Source organism: Pinus tabuliformis, chromosome 1_2 (assembly GCF_031772625.1).
Source record: "Pinus tabuliformis cultivar Carrire ecotype Pingquan chromosome 1_2, CPIR1, whole genome shotgun sequence".
Lineage (NCBI taxonomy): Eukaryota > Viridiplantae > Streptophyta > Pinopsida > Pinales > Pinaceae > Pinus > Pinus tabuliformis.
In genome coordinates, this window is record NC_142298.1 from 647,635,231 (window position 1) to 647,651,113 (window position 15,883).

The following is a 15,883-nucleotide window of genomic DNA, read 5'->3' on the forward strand; positions in this document are numbered from 1 at the left end:
AAGTTGTAACACACCATCTTCCTTGTTGACATTCCTTGGGAATGTTGCCTTAGCATATTTTCTAAGCACACACCCTTTACATGCATCATTGTGTTTTGTGCCTAATTCTGGAACATCTGCCATTGTCTTCATGACAACCCTAAGAGCTCCATGGTATAAGTGTCCCATCCTCCTGTTTGGTCAATTTAGTGTCCTAAATTGCTCTACATAAATAATCAATCTAGGTATCGTAAACTGATGAAGTGTAGTGCACTATTTGTGCTAGCTAACCCTTCTTACTTCGTTGTTTTTATGTTCTATGTTGTTTTGGGGGTTTTTGGTATTTTGATTCCTAACGATTTACAATGTACATTATCAAAACTAAATCTAAATTTCTTAAAGACTTCTCAAAATCTAGAAATGAAAATAGAGCTAGGAAAGAAATGGAAACAAAGCTAAGAAAGAAATGAAAACAAAGATTCTATTCTTATTTTACCATTATTTCCAAATCATGAATTAAAAATTGAAAGTGAAATTTGCAATTGACGTCTAACTAATTACAAAAATAAAAATAAATGAAATACTTGGTTACTCGGCCTCTCATTTTTGGGAGAAAGTCTCCTTGGGATGACATTTGAGTAATTCTGTACTTCATTAATCTAAGAGAAAGCAAATACAGAGATGCAGAAATAACTCATTGCATAAATGAAATGTTCAACCACTTAGTTAAGGATGAATTATCAACTTGAAGGGTTTTCCATAAACATTCATTAACACCATGAGTTAGTATTTTGAACTAAAAATGAAATGGCAAAGATAGTAAATGACACTGATCAGTTTAACTAAGAATTTAAACTAGCAAAACAGTAAATGAAGTAAACTATCCAACAATGTATCCTTATCATTCTTCAATCCTACTCTCATCCTGAAACAAGGTTAGTTTTTGATTGAAGAAACAAGATTACACTATTGAGTTCTATCTTCTAAACTACTGATAAGAACTAAAAAGAAATCAAGCTAATGGAAACTGCTCTAAATTATAAACACTGTTAGTAAGAAAAATGATTATAAACACTGTTTCAGAAAGAAAATGATGAATTTACAGTTAACAAGAAGAAGACAAATAAATAAAATAAAACCTCTTCAGTGTAGGGGCCCTCTGCAACTAATTAGGCTACGCTTGCTCAATCAAATCCAAGAAAACTCCTTAAGATGTTCATAAAAACATATAGTTTTCTGATATTAAAACAGGGACACAAAACGTCCAAAAATTACAAATTCTGGAACTTCAATTTCACGTAAAAACTATTACTATTACTGCTCTCTTCTTCGGTCCTTTACACAATTATTTATAAGAAAATCATATCAATGTTTGTGGAGAAAAGCATGCTACAACCAAACACGTAGAAGACAGATATGTGGAATTTTTTCCTCGGCTGCTAGAGAAATAAATCCAAGACATGGTGGTTGTTGGATTCATTTGTACAAGTGGCTATTGGAGTCTGTAGGTACAGGTAGTTGCTCTGGATAACGCTTCCCATCACTGTGAAATGTATTAGTTAACCATGAAACAGAGTCTTGTTACCCTCGGTCTCTTTGCGTTTGACTTATCCATTAACCATAGTCTTATGCCATCTTCTTTGTCGGCCTGGGTTGAATGAATAGGGCAGGGTCCATGTCATGATGATTTAAAAGTTGCCCATGTGGCTAGTTTCTCCTTCTGACACCTAGAACCTGTTAGAGCATGGAAGTAGCTGCGGAACAGCCAGTCAGTTGCAAAATTGGCTGCATTCCGTAGCTAATATACAAAAAATTATTCAAACAACAAAACATAAAAAGCATAATATATAAATCACTAAATGTCCTCCTCAAGACAATATAAACCAGTTATTAGTGATGAGAATGCATCTTTCTTATGGAAAAAAAAAGAAAAGGAATGAGAAGAGTTGCTAGGGAAAGAGTAATTTTTTTGGCTCAACACCTCCTATGCCATAATTCATTCATGTCTTTTCCATTGTCACTGCTATTGCTCACTATTTCCATTGGAGATTCAAACTGCAACTTGTACAGTTTGTTGCTTTGTACCCTAATCGATTTCACATTCTTCCATCTTATGTGTTTTATGTAAACCTTCTTCACTACAAAGTGCACATCGTATCCCCTATCTTGTAACTGGGATACTGAAATCAGGTTCATACCCATTCTTAGCACATGCAATACAATTGTAACACTAGTGGTTTCTCCTAACTCCCTTTCTATGTCAATGGTACCTCTCCCAACTAGAGTGGTTTTAGTATTGTTTCCCATTGTTATCTAGAAGTCCATTTTCTCCTCATTATAGCTAGAAAAATACTCTCTAACTCTTTTCATATGAGTTTTTTCTCCATTGTTTATATACCAAACTCCATGTGAAGCTGAGCTAGATATGTAAGGAAATTCATCTTCCAACCTGGAAGACAATTTTGTAGTTCCCTGAATCTCAAATTTGTCCATGGCCATATTGGAAGATTATGGAAAAATTACTAGAATACATCCTGAGTCAGTTTTGTGTGTTATTTCTCTTCCATCTGGCACTCATTTGTCTACTACAAACTGTTTCAAAACCCTATTATGCCCAGACAAGAAATCTACTTTGCGAAATAATAAGTTGCTGCTCCCGTTGCCTGTTGGAATCACTTCCCTAGACAAATCCAACTTTGCTACCTACTACCACTGAAAATTGAAACATTTCCAACAATTCACACTTCCTCGTTAGGTTCTATGCAAACCCTAGGAAATTTTTGTTGTTACTCCCTCTGAACAACAAATTTCTCCCTCTTTGTCTTTGAGCCTCATGTCCATCAAAATTTCTTTGATACCATGTGAAAATTTTAACTTCTATTACAGCAACTGGAAATTATTCTTCTAACTGTAAATTAAATTATGCAGTTTATTTGCTACGACAAGTAACAAATAAAATCAAAACTGTAATTTTCACCATAAAAATGCTGCAAAAAATAAAATGTTTGAAACTAAGAAATATGCTAGCAAACACACATAAAAATGACAAAATTATTTTTGGACAATTGTCCCCTAAAAAACACAATGTGGGAAAACCAGTGCAGTAGCTGAGGTTTTTATTATTATGCAGCAGTGAAATTCTAAGTACAATAAAATGACGCCAAATTTATGTTTCTATCTGAGATAAATACTGGCGAAATAAACTGAGGGAAATTACCCTCCTCTCCAATAAATCCCCACACAAACTGACAACTCCATGTTTTTCGTTCAAATCCTCTGCGCAAGATTCTATGTCCCCTTTGCGTAGTCTGTCACACACTCAACCTAAAACTACTGCTACTCAAGTTTTCTTCCTATTGCTACTCTGAAAATGCTCCTCCTAGCCTTCTAAAAGTTTTTCGTCCTCTGAAACATAAATCCACCTCCAGTTCAGCTAAATTGAATTGCCTCTTTCAGGATTTTTTTCTTCCCTATACATCCTCTTGGATAAATAACTCGACCTCCTCTCTTGAATCTCTAGAACTGGAACCTTCCTCTAGAATCATTGTCTTTACCCCTCTGCATCCCTCCTAGCTCAAAATCTCTACCTCTGCTCAACCTCTAAAGTTGGATAGATCAACCTGCTAAGGAACTTGCACTACTGGCTCTCGCTCTGTGTGTTTCTCCATCTACCCATCGATATCCTATTATTATCTCCTTTTGAGTCTTCACCAACTAGTATTAAAACTCAATCGGTGGATGAGATCATCTCCAAGTCGATTCGTGTGAGTTTCTAGAAAATTTTCACCTTTTTATATTAATTACTATTAATTAACCAACTTTCCTAAGTTAGACTTAGGAAATATTTAGATGATGTTCAATTAATTTAATTGATATATCTCTAAGTGGAATTTCCAGAAACGATTTTTGAGTTTTTGAGAACTCATGTGTTTCAGCTTGTCCAAAATGTTTGAGACTAGAGATCCATCCGATGCTACAAAAACTAACATGCCATTTTAGCCCCTTTATGCTCAACCTTGATCTAATGGCCCCCAGTGACCCATATGACCAAGGGCTAGGGACCTAAGCTTTACTCCCCATGTTTTCCAAAACCTAACAATTTTCCAACAGGATCTTTTAACTTTCTCCCAAGGACTGAAACCACTTATGATAGGGTAGGGTCTTGGAAACTTGAATATAAAATGGAGTGGGGGTGGGTGTAAATCAATATAGTACATTGATGGTCATCAATTACAAATTTTTATTTTTCTTTTCAATAGTTATCTAAACTATTAGAGAAGAAACAATACATCATAGGAATAATCTATTTAACATATAAACAACATTAAGTCATAGCATAAGAATAACCATATAAGAGAAACCCATGTACACATCAAGTATAAGTGAAAACACATAAAGGGAAATACCATTAATTTTTTTGTTGTGATGTAAATGCAAGAACCCACTACCTTTTTACATAAGCTTTTGTAGGCACTCACCTACAGGAGGCTTCAACCTCTCTTTTATTTTGCAAGCTACAACTTGCTAGAAGGAACCACTCCCATTTCATACATCAATTTTTTTAGGCTCCTACGTACAAGATGATGAGCCTCATCATTGGGTAACTATATGGAACTTAATAAACCTCCTAGATTATTGAAATCAACTCTTCTCATAATTTATTACATATTTTGATTATATTTTGCTTAATGAGATGAGTCAAAGTGAGATATTATGCCTAGTGGACTAATGTGCATTGATTGCAGGTTTTGGAGAGCAAAACATGGAAATTTTGGCTAATTAAGTGCTAAAACTCGAATGAGACAAGGAGGAGAGATTGTAGGAGATAGATCCTCCTCATTTACTCCTTACTCATTCGAATATTCCTCCATCAAATCACACTAGCTCGGAGTTACAAGCAACCAAGTCATGAAGATCAAAAGGCAGCCGAGCGAGTGACAGTTAAAGAGCCATTTCATCTTGAGTTTGGGATCCAAGCCTCTCTAGATTAAAGAAATTCATTGGAGACTTCATTTTTATAAATAAGGAGGCCTAAAGCCGCATTAGGATTCAAATTTTTGTTGTAAAAACACTAGGCATTTTTGAGTTGAAAACTTGTGGAAGACATTGTTATGTAATTTCTGATTTGATAATGAGAATGAGCATTTCCTTGATTCAGCACTGAGTTGACTCAGAGGGCTGAAGCTCTTGGGTTAGGGCCCAACCCTAGTAGCAAAGGCTCCTCTTCTTGTATTTGTATGCTTAGTTGACTTCATAGATTAATGGTTGAATTGCCTTTAGCATTATTTCATTACAAGTAGTTGTGGATTTGAATAGTTTGCTTCCATTTGTGAATTGCTTCAGCATTAGCTTAGGAATATAAAGGAATATCAAAAATTTGTTTGTAGGTGGATTTTCCCTCACTCCTCCCTTTAGAGACCATGGTTTGAGGAAATAACTCTTATGCAGCCCCAAAAAGACATAATTCAGATTTCTGATGGAATTTAGGGTTTTCTGTTACCTAGGTCAACGTTTTAATAGTTTTCAAGAATAGGATTTAATTTTCATTTATGATATCTTTAGTCATACATCAGATTTCATCAAGGTTTCATATTACCTTGTAGATTTTCCCATGCATGAAATAGGCAGCTAGCTCATGAAATTATGTTTTTCTTAGTTAAATGAAATCCTTCTTGTTTACATGATTTACGGATAAATGTCAATGATTCATGCAGTGCAGGAGATTTAGTAGTACTTAGATATTTCACAATCAGCAACCCCATCCTACCCTCACCCATTCATGGTCATCACTTTCTTTCACTAGGTCCCTCACCAAATTCATCACTCCAAAAGAATACTTCTCCAAGCTTGTGGAGCAAATCCAAGCATCTCACAACTCTGGTTTTGAGGTCTAAAGGAGTCCTAGGAACTCCCTTACCTCATTTCACCCACCATCCACCTTCTCTAAGCCTTACATCACCCTCCAAATCCCTCCTCTTGCTCTAGGATGTATCCAATAGAAATATAGGGGATCATGTAGGAGCATTAGGACATCCTATAGGTTGACCTGCAGTGGCCTGTTTTGAGGCCGAGTTATGAAAAAATCCCCTAGGAAGCTAGAAAATGATCCCTACTTGCCTCCCAAGCCATCTAACCATCCACCATCATCCCTAATCAACATGCCACATCACCAACAGAAGTTAGCTTTCACACTTTCACACAAAAAAAAGACAAAAAGGAAAAAAGAGTTATTTTGTTCATTTACATGCATAACATTAGAATGCTTGAATTTTCAAATTAAATGCCTAGGATAGTAGGATTGCACATATGATAATTTAGCATTCTCTTGAAGCAAAGCCTCTTAGCAGTTAGAATAGATGAATGGTGTGTTTAAGCATTTGACTTCAGTGTTTTTCCTTACTGAAGTAGACAAGATTTCTTTTAGTGTAGATTTCCCTTTTTCCTCATTAGTAATCAAACTTCTTCTGAATCAATAGAAGTCTGGTTTGAAAATCCTTAGTGGTTCATCGCCAGCTTAGCAGTGACAAAAAGAAGACCCATCACATTTACTTGTGTATCCAACACTATCACCACCAAGTTTGTACGAACCCCAGGTTGATAAAGTAAAGTTGGTAGCCCTACCAGTTGCAGCATTCTTGCTGCAATACTGGTGCTCATAACAAGAGGCTTCTACCTTGCTTTGCTTCTACACGATACAACTTCCTAGAATCAACCACTTCCACTTACATACTCCAACCTATTCTTTTTTCATGTTGCTACATGAAAGGGGACATCAATCCCCTAATAAGATTACAAATTTACTAGTTTACCTAGTCCTTGAATTCTAAGTTCATCTTTTTCTTTAGTTGTTCTATACTTTTTATCTACTCCCTTTATAGTTATTTATCTCCTTTCCCCTTCCTCAATTTTTTCTCCACATCTTCTCATCTTCCTCTTTCTTTTTACAAGGCAATTCGAGAACTTGTTCTCACAAAATTAAATTCACTAGCAATTGTACCATTAAAAAATGCCTATTTTTATACACATATCTATCTGAGTATTTTGTATTCCAATGAAGGGATTTGAAGTGAAAGTTTGTCCCTTTATATTGTAGGTTTGTCTCTTTATGGTCTATGTCTTCATTTCCAAATTTGAAGATCAAGTTAGGACAAATGGACCTCATAATATTTAAAACAAAACTAGAATAAAATAAGCCAACAATAACCATTGCATAAGTCAACTCCAATGTAGATTGCTTTTCACACATTGAAGGATTCATACACATTTTTCTTAAAGAAAATTCATGTATATACATGGTCTGATTATTGACATCATGTGTATATTATGTTTCATTCTGTTTTTTTCTTGCTATTCCAATCAGGCACACCATCAACACTCTTTTGGCTCATAAAGAATCTTCACGTGCCTCTGCAACACCTTCAACACCAGCAACGTGATCATGTGAATTAGATTGCATGATGGATACTAATTATTGAGTTCATGACTTGGATATAAGCTAGGAGAGTGTACTTCTTGGAAATGTTAACTCGGTGTATAGAATAATATATGCTAATGATAATATTCATGTTCAATGGAATTAAAAAGTTCTCTAGACCTTGTATGCCGTATATTTACTTTGCTTATGAGACACTACTCACGAAACACACATTTTCATGACAACATTTCTTATGAAACATTATTAATACAAGTTCAAATTGTTGGCCTCAAGTCACTATCAATTTTTCATTTGATAAAGTTACATCTTCTTAAATCTATGTCCATATATAAGCCTTCATAAGTCCATGTGTTGTCCTTCATAATCATTTGACATCAATTCCAACACTACTAACATTAGCCCCCTTTGGCATTCGTGGCAGCACTGATTTTTTCCTCCCCCTTTTTTCCTAAGAACCATTTCTCCTTATCTCTTTGTTTTTCCTTATTTCTCCTAACCTCCCCCTTTGACATCAATGGAAAGGGGTTTGTTTCTAAGCTTGTTATTCGCCCCCCTTAGATATTTAAGTTCCAAAGCATTTAGTATCTCTAATAGGACATTCATAAGATCTCAAGAATTATGAATCTTTGTCAAGCTTAAGGTTTCACATGACCCTTGCATAATTAGGATTTATTCCAACTACTTCTATATAGTCATTACTATTTTGGAGCCTTTTTTTATTGCAATCAGTTCCTTAATCATATATCTTAGAACTGAGTCAAGATAAAATGTCCTCATAAACTCTTATCAACTAATATCAATCTAGATGTACACATGGGTGTGTGCTTGTGTGTGTAGATCCATTATAGCCCAGGGAATTTGAGAGATTTATAAAAAAGTTTGTGAACCAAATTCTAAATATATCGAAACTGAGGAATTTACCTCACCTTCTAAGGTCTCCAATCAAGAAAGCCTCCAAGTCTTGTTATCTTTAGATAGGAATATAGTACAACTATTCAATCACATAGTTGGCCTAGTAAATTCCATTAACATTGCAAAGACTTGAAGAGCCTTAGAACTTAATTCAACTCTTGATTCCTATCTTAAAATTAAATACATCTCCATACTATAATAGGTAACAAATAGTAACATACATTAATGAATGTCTCTATATACAAATTTCCTTCTTAGGAGAAATTTCAACTAGTACTCAATCACAAATGAACATTTCTGTAACCCATCATTGCATACCTACTTATTATCCCAACATAACATCTTTAATGAACCTTGAAACACATGTACATGGTTAAAAGCATGTGTTTCCTCATAAGTGATCACATGTACAAATCTAGAGGGGGCTAGAGTATGCATTCCCTTGTAGATTTTAACATTCGAATCAATATGCAAAGGTGGGTCCCTTCTCCCAAAAACAAGGAGGTCTCATATACCAATTTAGCTTTTGGCTTGGCCATGAGCTTAAAAATATATTATTATGATGTTATACTAATATTTCATTCAAGAGAAATACACTTATTTGAGTTATCTAAAGTATTATTTGAAACTAAAAGAGGGAGATCCACTCTTCACTAAATCATAAGCTTAGATGTACTGATATTTCCTTATAGCTAGCCACCCTTGAGTCAAACTCAATTCCACAAGACCCTCACTTAGTCACTTGAACTTAATTCTATGGTAGAAATATGAATGGAACTCTCCTCTAGACACAAAAATAAGGATATTGTTTATCAACTAATTGAGTTTGAGCTTGTTACTAGTCACAAAATTGCCACAATTGGCTTACACAACACAAAAAAGAGGGCCCTTTCCTACCCAATTGCCTCTTGGTGCCTCTTCTTTTTCATCGTTTATTTTTTCTTAATGAATAATTAAGGAAACTCATGGTCCTCCATTTTAGTGCAGGTTGAAGAAGTTAGCCTAATTTTTCAAAAATCATTTTATAGTTAACCTTTCTTCTCCTCTAACTCCCTTTCTCTTTTTTTTCTCCATCAGATTCCTCCCTCTAAATAATAATAATCCCTCTGCATGAGCTTCCATGGTCCATAAGTCAGACTACGTGGTCAATTTAGAAATTTCCTTAAGTATACTTTTGTACCTCTCTGCATTGTTGTACCTCTTCGATATGTTCTTGTACCTCTTCAATATTTTCTCATGGCCAACATAAATTGGTAATTTAACTACCAATTCCTTCTCCTCTCGCTTATGGGAGAGAAAGAGACTAGGTATTGATTGAAGGCAAGATAATTTTGTTTGTAATGCATTTCCTAATTTCCTTACATTTTTTTCTCATGGAATTTTGTGTAGGATTTTTCCCATCCTTCAAATGTTAGCAAATTATTTCATCAAAAATAAAAAAACATAATTACGTCAACCAAGCTATCACATTATTATTATTATTATTATTATCATCATCCAATTTTAAGGTATGTAATTATTATTATTATTATCAAATTTTAAGGTATGTAATTATTATTATTATTATCATCATCATCATCCAATTTTAAGGTCACGACCAAGCCAGGCACCAAATTGGTGTATGAGACCCCATTGGCGTATGAGACCCCCTTGTTTGTGGGAAAAGAGACCCACCCCATGAAATCCCCTTGTTTGTGAGAGAAAGGACCCACCTCCGTGCAACAATTTGATTTCTATCTCTATCAAGGCATGCATACTCTACCTCCCTTTGGTTTTGAACCTGTGACCGAAAAAAACACATGCTCTTAACCATTAGGCCCACTCAACCGTTATCAATGCTAATATCTTCGGACAATGCAAATCATAGTTACAATAACAAAAATATGATTCAAAAATTACTAATTACAAACTCTTCTACATCTTGTTTTTTCTCTTAAAATGTATTTCTAATCAATTCGCCAAAATTGTAATACAAATTTATTGGAATTACAAATTTAAATTTCTACACAATCTAATTACTACATAATATTTTGCATACAACTAAATTCATTTATAAATTAAAAATACAATTTGAATAATAAAAAATTATATCACTCAATTTTAAAAAAATATAAAAACAAAAAACAACTAAAATACACCAGTATAATTTTAATTTTTATAATACAATTTTACGATTAATTTTCTCTTTATAAATTCCTCATTGACATTGACATAAACATCAGTGTTTTCTTCTCTTTTTTTAGCCATGTCCATCAACTCATATTAGCCAGCAAGGCTGTCCAATCATATCAAGATCTTTTGCAAGAGAACCACGTTCCATTTCAAGAGGTCATTAGCTTCTGCCATGAACCATCTTTATCGACAATATGTTTAGTGGTGAATACTATTCATTCGGATACACAACAATATTGAATGTTGCAGTAGATTTGAATAAGTGAATAATGGATGGTCCAACGAGCGAGTGTTCTATATTCTATAGACCGTTGAAATTTGTTCTATAAACTGTAGGAGGATAGTATTGGGAGCCATCCATTGTTCCATCGGATTTGAATAGGTTGAATATAGCACGCATAACTGGGTGGTATATTCCACTTTGCTTTGTTGGATTTGAATGGTTAGAGAGTGCATAACTGATGCTTACTACTGACTTTTCTCTCTGCCCCAGATGGATGGTTTACTAAATTTTCGAGCCCACACCTCCCCATAAAAACTCCATCTTTCTATGGCTGAAATGGAAGAACAAGAACATGATCTGGGAGAACTTTCAAAAGAGGAACTGATCTAGCCTCGGTTACTATGTTTTATGTGGAAATGTTGCTGAAGACAATCTACATCTCTTTAGAACATGCTCAGAGATCTTTGTACTATGGAATCTCTTGGAACACAAAATTGGTCACTTGGGACCAAACCTTGGAGATATGGAGAATTGGTTGATATGTTGGAGCAACCAAAATGGTCTGCGACGACTCATCCCTGCTATATTCATTTGGCAAATATGGAAGTGGTGAAGCAACATTATTTTCAATGGCCACAGAGAGCTAGGATTGGATGTGTTGATGAAAATTCTCAACAAGATTGAAGTTGTCTTACAAAATGTTTCAAAACAAAAGCCTTCCTGACCACAAAAAATTCTGGATATTGAATATTCGGCTGGCTATTTCGATGGGGCCACTCAGGACCGCAAATGTGGATGTGGTTTCATCATTTATATGCATCCTAAATTATCATACCATGTACACTAGGGAGCGGGATTTGGAACCAACACAAAGGCAGAAGTGATGGCACCATGGGGTCTATTATGGTTTTCTAAATTTTTGGACATACAAAACATCCATGTTTTCGGTGACTCCAAGGTTGTTACTAATTATGTGGGCACAAATGATAATATCCAAAAATCCTCACTTCAAATGCTAATATCCAGAAATCCTCACTTCAGGGTTGGCTAAATCATATCAAGATAATTTGGAGCTCCCTAAATCAACCCTTCATTCAACACATAACCATGAATCTAAATTCGAAGGCGGACAAATTATCAAAACTTGGAATGCGGGAAGAGCTTGATGGTTTACATGTGAACATTAAAATGTAGGAAAATTGACATGATGTTGGGTTGTACGCAATTCCTGGATAACATGTTTGGATTGAATCCACGCTGCACTTTAATTTTCCTTTTTGAATTTATGAAAACTGAACAGGTCTATCGATCAAATTGTATCTTTTTTGAAGGCTTATTGTAGAAAATCATTTGAACAATTTAGTATTTTTTTGAATTGTTGATAGACTGGTTAGTTCTATGCAGTCATTATATCTGAAGATATGTAATGAAATTAATTCCATGATTGAATATAATGCTTTTTTCATTTGAAAAACTGGGGTTAGGCCATCCACTTTACCGTAAGTTTACACCTTACGTTTTTTAGAAAGCTTTTTCTAGGTGTTACTTTTCACCATTTTGTACCTTTAGATTTAATGTTAGATGATTAAGCATTTGTCAGCTATCAGAATAACTAGTTAATAATTTTAGGCTAATAATCAGTTAATAGTTAATAATAATTAAAAAAAAATAATAGAAATTTAACTCCTAGGGTTGGATGGAACAAGGAGAAAATAGAGCATCTATTCATGGAGAAGCAACGTCACAAAGAGAGCAGCACACCAAAGTTATGAAGGTATGTTAACCTACGATAGCTTTGGCGATTAAGTTAGTTTATTTTATTGTATATAATGCTAGATTACGAGCCCTACAATGTTGAAAAAACTCTCTATAGTGCATAATTGGAGCAGTACATCATATCACTTTGTACAATGTAACCCACAATTTATGGGCCAATTTAGCAGATTCTACTTCAACCCAATTTCTATAGGATCACCATTGTCATTGCTACTCTAAAAAAAAATCTCTCGTGAGGCTTAAATGGGTCAAGCACTCATGCTTTGATCATATAATCGAGAGGGATGTTGATTTGAAGGTTGTTTTCATGCTCAAAGACATTGTCAAAAAACACCCAGATGAGTCATTTCGAATAACTATAGTGTCTAGAAGGCATAAGATGTTGGTTTTGACCTTCTAAGTGGTCAGGTTTACGAGAAGATACCATATGATTTTTAGGGGATTTTCTAGTCCTAAACATGATGTCCCGTGGTTTGGATTGACCAAGCAAGCCCTTGAATTTGATGAACAAGAGCATAGAATCCATGAACAAAATGCATGAGACTCTGTGAAAAGATTGTGTAAATTTCTCATGATGACCCGCAACAAGAAACTTCAGTTGAAGACCATAGATCCATTGAAGTGGGATTTGGGTCTACCACAGGATTATGTAAAGACCTTGATCCCAAAGTATAGTGATTATTTCAGCATTGTAAAGATGCAAGATGGGGACCCAGGGTTGAAGCATTTGAGATGGAATGATGAGTTTGTTATATCTGCCCTCTAGAAGTAGGTTGATGATGATGCCATAGGTGGAAACCAATTGACTTACAGGAAATTCAAAGCCCATAAAAATTTGACTTATGAGATGAATTTTCCAAAGGGGTATGGATGCATGAACAAGGTGATTTCATGGATGGAGGAATGGTAGAGGCTCCCATATGTGTCTCCTTACAAGGATCCTTCCAATCTTGATCCTAAGGGTCATGTAATGGAGAAGCATGTTGTGGGTGTCTATCATGAGCTGTTGAGCCTTATTATTCATAAGAAACTCTAGAGAAACATTTTGAATTGCTTATGTGAGGAGATGAGATTCCCTGAGAGGTTTACAAAGCTTTTCATGTGGTAACCCAAAATCTTTTATTATTCTCTAAAATGTTCTACCTCAATAGTGGTGCTCAAAGAGAGATACCAAAATGGTCAAGTAGTGGAGCAACATTCTCTTCTAAGGTTGAGAAAGAATCTTTCTTGACTAGGAACGAGATATTACCCAATAAGAAGGACTCAGATGAGAGATTAGTGGATGTTCTGGAGCCCAAGATTGACAAAATTCCATACATGGATGGTGGAGTTAGTAGTCATCGCTATGAGGAAGAAGGATCTTCTAACAGGAATTTCTAAGTAGGCTATGATAATTTTGATGACTATGAGTGTAATGACATAGATTACTGAGAGCCAAGAGGATGATATATTGGCAATTTTGCAAGTCAATGCCAATGGAAACATAGTTCTTGAGAGATGGATCAAGGAATCTAAATTCAAGCCGATAGAAAATGTTTTAGAGACGTGGCTTATGCGTTTGTTTAAAGGACAATATTCTGATACGTTTCTTTCTTCCATAATACATGAGCTATGTTCTTAAGTCAGCCAAAATATCTCTGTTGATTTTGGATGATTACTTGTTTAGTTGAAATCTAGCATGGCTATATTTATTGTCTGCTATTTTCCATAGATAGAAAAAAGCAAGTGCCATTTATGTCCCATCGCTGCCCCATATGTTCTTGTGACTGGCTCAGGGTATCTGTTAAGCCCCTATACTACTAGTGTAACCCCTTATTGCTATTAGTACAACCCACTTATTATATTGATGTACCCATGTAGTGCCCATATTGTTACTATTGTTCCCCATATAAGCCCACTATTGTTATTATTGTTCCCTTACATTATTATTGTTATGTCGGCTCTAATTATGCTATGACCCCTTAGACTCCTATATATAGAAAGGAGGTCTTTTCATTTGTGTCATCCGAGAATTGTTCATTTATGTAATGTAAAGGAGGTTTCCCCCTCAAATAGGCTAAATTCTAAGGCGTTGATCTATTCTTTCTATCTTTTCTTGAGCTGGTTTCATAACATTTGGTATCAGAGTTTTGGATTCTAGGGTTTCGCTCCTCCAAACAGGTCTTCGTGGCACTTTCGCTATAACTTTTGTTCTGCGGCGTTTCAGAAGTTGCAATAAGAAACCCATTTGAGAAGAAATCACGCTGAACCTCAGGTCCAAATTTCAGAGCTTTTTGCGCTATATTTGCGGAGATATGATCTGAGGAAGTTGGTCTTCTTGCAAACTCTTGAATTACATTCCAAACAGGTGACCTGGGGAAAATCGTCATAGCTTTCTCTTTGGGGATTGGATTGAAATTTTGTAAGAAGGTACAGAAAGAGGACAGACTGTAGTTTCTTGTATGCACTTTTCAAATCCAAAGGTCGAAACAGTGACTCGTGGCACGTCGTACAATTTCGCTCTACTGAACTAGTCTATAATCAAGTCACTGTGGGAGATTTCCCATAACTCTTCCTTGGAGAATCCAATTTGTATCACACTGGTGGCATTAGAAAGAGAACAAATAGGGCTACCACAGGTTGCAATTTCAGAACTTAAGATCTGAAAGTACAGAGTTACAGTCGTTTCAAGATCAAGCTCCTAAAATCAAGAAAAATAAAGATGAGGAAGTTTGATGGCAAGGATCCGATAAATTGGATACTTTAGATGGAGCAATATTTTGATCTACATGGTGTACCCCTGTTACAAAAGGTATGTATTGCATCTTCATATTTAGAACCAGATCAATTTTTATGGTATGAAGGGCTTTGTTCTCGTAAACAACTTGTTACATGGTCAATTTTCACGGAGGAAATGATAGAACATTATGAGCATACAAAGAGCAACACCTTCTTTAGAGCAACACCACAACAATTGAAAAGAATAAAAGGGATTTATGACATGGTGGAAAGAAAAATTATGGAAACCAGGAATCATACCCCTCACAACTATAAATATGGAAGTGTTGTTTCTCCTAGCCTTCCACAACCTACAAGAGTTACACCACAACAATTGGAAGAAAAAAGAGAAAAAGGGCTTTGTTACAATTGTGATAGAAAATGCACTAAAGGTCATAAGTGTGCTGAGAAGAAATTATTTTACATAGAATATGAAGAGGAGGACGAAAAGGATCAAGAAACATCAAAAGAAGAAGATATACGCCAGGACCCCACCCCAGAGAAAGAAGAAATGAATCAGACCATATCTTGTAAAGCATTGGCAAGAATTACCACTCCTCAAACTCTCAAGATAGAAGGACATATCAAGAAGAAAAATGTGCAAGAAGTGAAAGATCACATCGAGAAAG